The 5,368-nt window shown below is 43.2% G+C and overlaps 1 pseudogene; it reads left to right on the top strand.

The window, feature by feature from the left end:
* The first annotated feature begins 3,898 nt into the window (after positions 1-3,898).
* On the top strand, positions 3,899-4,447 carry LOC103259367 (annotated as a pseudogene).
* The last annotated feature ends 921 nt before the right edge of the window (positions 4,448-5,368 follow it).

The following is a 5,368-nucleotide window of genomic DNA, read 5'->3' as shown; positions in this document are numbered from 1 at the left end:
CAACGTAATACTATAAGAAAATGACTGACAGTGGTGGGAAACTATGGGGGGGAGGGGAAGGGAGATGGGATTAATGGTAGTCAATATCTGTCTGGGGGTGGGGAGACACCTCTTATCAACAAGCGTGCCTGAACAATGCATATTTGTATACCTAACCCTTAACTGTACCCCACAATATCATAATACAAAATATTGATTAAAATTTTTAAAAAATTAAAAATCTAAAAATTAATTTTCCTAAAATTAATTTAAGGGCCTTATGGAGAAGTATTTGTTCTCCTCCAAGGAGTAGGCATTTCCTTTGGGTTGAAGACTGCTGCCCTGAGGTTTCCACAGGGAGACCTCACATAAACTGGGATGTATGCCTTGATGTCATAGCATTAGAGCGTACCAGCTTTCCGATCTCCTAGTTTTAGAAGACTCCTTAAGGTCATATACTCAATCCCTCTGCTGTTGTTGTAGGTTTTTGTTTGTTTGAGACAGTCTTACTCTGTCACTCAGGCTGGAGTGCAGTGGCACCATCATAGTTCCTTGCAGCCTCAAACTCCTGACCTCAAGTGATCCTCCACTTCAGCCTCTCAGGCAGTTGGGATTACAGGCGTGAGCCACATAGCCTGGCTCCAATACACTTTTAAGAAAAACACTGAGCCGGGCTCGGTGGCTCAGCCTGTAATCCCGCGCCTTTGGGAGGCTGAGGTGAGTGCATTACCTGAGCCCGCGGGTTCGAGACCCACCTGGGCAGCAAAACCTCATCTCCACAATAAATAAAAAAATCAGCCAGGCATGGTAGCACATGCCTGTAATTCCGGCTACTTGGAAGGCTGAGGCGGAAGGATCGCCAGAGCCCAGCAGGTCGAGGCTGTGGTGACCGGGAGCGGCCACTGCACTCCTGTCTGGGCGACAGAGTGAGTGAGACTCCAACTCAAAAAAGAAAGAAAGAAAGAAAGAAAAACACTGAACTCATAGTGCAGAGAGTGCACTCCAAGTCCCTATGACCATGGATATCATATATAAAACAAGACTAGCACCTGAGGACAAGGAGGGATATTTGTACCTAAAAGGTCTAAATCATCAAATGAGTGAGTTAGAGCTTTGGCCTTTATTCTCTCTTCTTTTTTTTTTTTTTTTAATGCCTCAGACATCTCAGGGTAATCTTGATCTGATTCAAACAAAGTGGGGGGAAAAAGTATCTCCCAGCAAACATCTTAACCTTTCACCATGTTAACGGTCTGGAAGCAAAAGTGGGATTTCCCCCCCTTTTTTTTAGAATCAGCATGTATGTCCGAGGGGGAAAAAAATTAAAACATTCTCATAACCAGCCTAGAAGGCTGAGAAATAGCCAAGTGCCAGCTTTGGGCTACAAAACAAATGTTCTTTCTTTCCTCCTCTGCCACCATCCTTTCCCGACCCCAGAATCCCTTTCTCTCTCTCCATCCTCATTAAAAACCTGCTATGCTTAATGGCTAAAGTACAGTCTTCTTGCATTTTAGGCCCGGGGCACATTCACTCTTAACTCTTCTTGAAGTCCCACTGAGAATTCTCTGCCTCCTGCCCCTCTCCCCTTTTCCGTGTCTGAGGGGTACTAGTGAAAGTTTTCATAGAAACATGAAAAATAAAATAGAAGGTATGGCCCTATTGGAATGGGGAGTCAGACTTCTACTGTCCGTTCAAGACCCCCTAAATACCTCTTCCTGACTGTCTTCCCAGATATCTCTGGCGAAGAGTTCATTCCATAGCAGGGATGGAGAAAGGAGTTGACTGGCTCTCTCTGATGGGCCCCTGGCTACCTCATGTCCCTCCTTCCTGCTGGCAGAAGTCAGTGCACCGCGACTTCTGTCGCAGCAGCTGCTGAAGCTCCTTCCTTTCCCCGAAACGCCCAGCACAGTCTGTTGTCACACTCTTGGACAATATTTCGGAAGCTTACTCATCTTGCCATTCACTTCTCCCCCCAACCCCTCCCCCAAACAAGACATTAGGAAGGAAACATGAGAGATTTTATTTTAGCCTAATTGAACAATCGCCCTTATTTCATCTTGAGTAAGATAAATGGGCTGTCCAACTTCACTTCTCACTTTATCTGTAATGAGGTTTCTCTCTCGACTGTTTACTAAAGTATTAAAAAGCACTTTGCAGCGCCTGCTGGTATATTCCATCAAAGAGAGTCAATAGAACAGATGAAGACATACGAGAAAGGCAGGAGATAAGGTGCCTTTTATGAAAGTTCAAATTCCAGACCTATTTGAGAGAACGGCTTCCCCCTCTATGAATTCAGTGACAAAAGAAAAAAAAAAAAAAACACAGCCTTTTTCTCTTTGGCAGCAAAGTGGTTTTTTTATAGGGCAGGACAGCACTTGGCAGGTTTTTCCAGGGTCAAACCAAGGCGGATAACTAATTGCAGTCATTAATGTCCAGGTGGTAAGAAATTGCTAGAATTGGGAGCTCCTAATAGACCATTAGCATCTCTACACTGGATGCACTTTTGTGGACTCTTCCTCTCACCCATGGTGATGAAATGCTGTTCTGTTCTGGCTCAGACTCTGTCTCCAACTGTTCTGGAAGAGATGGGCACATTCAGATGTTGAGAGGCGCAAAGGTGAGCACGAAAGATGGGGAGCCCAGGGAGCAGACCCTGCTCAGGGTTTTGACACCAAATTCTGTGTGACCTTACACGAGTTGCTCAACTTCACCACTACATCATTTCTTCCCATACAGAGAAGGGAGGAAATAGCTCACACCGATGAGTAGTCCAGTTTGGGGAATGAACGACCATCTGTTTGATGTATAGAGATTTTTATATAAGTATTGGGCATGGATTCTTTATGGCATTCCAGCCACAGTCCTCTTTGTAGTTTTCACTTGAGGGCTTACTGTGCCTATACACGCAGCAGGGAGGAAGACAAGACATAGAAACATGAAAAATAAAATAAAAGGTATGGACCTATCAGAATGGGGAGTCAGATTTCTACTGTTCTTTCAAGACTCCCTAAATACCTCTTCCTGACTGTCTTCCCAGATTATCTTTGGTGAAGTGTTCATTCCATAGAACATCAGAGACTTTTCACCTTGTTCTGTCATCTGCCTTTTTCGTCTCTATTAGATCGTTGGCTTCTAAAAGAAGGGCCCGTGTCCTATTCATTTCTGTATCCTCTGTCCCTAGTGTAGCTCCTGAAATATGGTAGACTTGCAATGTTTTTACCTAAGTAAATGAATGGAGTGAATAAATAAATGCTGAGTACAGATCACATGTTTCAAAAGAGAGGCAGCTATGCTGTGGTAGAAAGGGCTCTGGAATGGGACCCAGAAGACTAAGGTGCAGATCACCAACCTATTTTTCTATAAAAGTTCGGCACTCGGAGCCTCAGTGTCCACATCTGAAACTTGGGCACTCGGAGTCTCAGTGTCCACATCTGAAAAATGCTAATACCTAAACCAAACAGGGTCATTGTAGGAATTAAATGAGAGAACATAGCTAAAACTGCTAAATACATTTAATCCCTCCTAACCTATGCCCATTTTGCCTAAATAGTTGGAACACAGAACTGAAGGTTGAGAACACAAGAGGCATCTACAGATTTCTAGGTTCTCCAGGAAGTAAGACATTGTAAACCACAAGAGTAGATGAATTCTCAAGAACCAAAGGAACTGAGGACAACATTCAAAAGAATATTCACAACTCCAGAGGGGGAGAGATCATTAACTGAAGAAAAGACTGAAGACACAATCTCGTGTCATGGATCTAATGCAAGAACAGAATGGTGGAGTCTATGGGATGTCATGACAAAGTCTAGAAAAATAAAGACGAATTCATACCCTTGAGCATCTTGGTTTTTGAGCCTTAAGTCCAGGTCATGATTTAAAGCTTCTTTTAGAGAAGGCAACATTTTGCTCTCCGGTCAAAATGACTGGCAGGACGACTGTTGCAGTATCAGGCCGGTGGCCTGAAGGAATTCGAAAACGGTATCACAATGCTGCAGGATTCAATAAGTTGGGGTTAACATGGGATGATACAATATATGAGGATGAAGATATAAAAGCAGCCATAAGAAGGCTTCCTGAGAACCTTTATAATGACAGGATGTTTCACACTGAGAGAGCACTGGACTTGACCATAGGCAACAGATCTTGCCTAAAGGGCAAGACGGACCAAATATGAAGAGGATAGATTCTACCTGGAACCATATCTGAAAGATATGAGCCTGTAGTTCCAGCTACTTGGAAGGTTGAGGCAGAAGGATCGCCGCAGCCCAGCAGGTGAGGCTGCGGTGGCCGGGAGCGGCCACTGCCCTCCAGTCTGGGCGACGGAGTGAGATTCCAACTCAAAAAAAAAAAAAATTGATTGTCTTGACTTCCATGTCTCCTTAATATTGATTTTTTTAAAATATTGAATACTAGATTGAAAGAGATTATTCAGGAAAGAAAAGAAATAGAAGCATGGGCGAAGAAGTAATCATGTAGTTGAACTCTCTGGATGCAGCTATCCTCAAAGTGTTTTTATGAAGATGGTTAAACCTAAAACATAAAATTTAAGAATTATTTGCTTGCAGACATATTACTTTAAATAAATGTTTATGGTAATCATTAGAAAAAACGTCTTTTAGCTGACTGATTATAAAAATTCTCTATACATTTTCAACAGTGTATCAGAAATGGAGGGCAAACTTTGTGAAGGAAAAGGGAACTTATGAATATGTCCTTTTTAAAGTGATTTTTTAAGACTCAAAAACCACACACAACTCCTTCCAGTCAAGACTGAACCAGAACAGATAACAGTGGTGGTATAGCTTCCTGAACATGCTACTTCTATTAATCCATTTTGGGCTTGCACTCATGTTTGTGGCAACCACATTATGCTCCTGGCTCGTTCTGAGTCTGTGGTTGACTCAAGCACTATTACTTTTTTTTTTTAATGTAAACTAAGTCAGAAGTTGTTTAGCAGTATACTCACCTAATTAATTATTGAAACTTGAGTTAAGGTTCAATTTGGACTTAATTGACTCTGGTCTGTCAAACTGTTTTTAAAGTATGAATTGAGACATCCAACCTTTTAGATACTCCTCTCAGATTTTTGTCACCTAAAAAATTTGATTGTCGGCCGGGCTCAGTGGCTCAGCCTATACTCCCAGCACTTTGGGAGGCCGAGGCGAGTGGATTGCCTGAGCCGCGGGTTTGAGACCCACCTGTGCAACTTGGCGAGACCTCGTCTCTATACTACATCAAAAATTAGCCAGGCATGGCAGCTCCCGCCTGTAGTTCCAGCTACTTGGAAGGTTGAGGCAGAAGGATCGCCGGAGCCCAGCAGGTCGCTGTGGTGGCCGGGAGTGGCCACTGCACTCCAGTCTGGGTGACGGAGTGAGACTCCAACTCAAAA

Source organism: Carlito syrichta, unplaced genomic scaffold (genome assembly GCF_000164805.1).
Source record: "Carlito syrichta isolate Samal-C Ts95f unplaced genomic scaffold, Tarsius_syrichta-2.0.1 Scaffold302623, whole genome shotgun sequence".
Lineage (NCBI taxonomy): Eukaryota > Metazoa > Chordata > Mammalia > Primates > Tarsiidae > Carlito > Carlito syrichta.
Note: the sequence above shows the minus strand (reverse complement) of the source record. Positions and strands in the feature narration are given on the sequence as shown.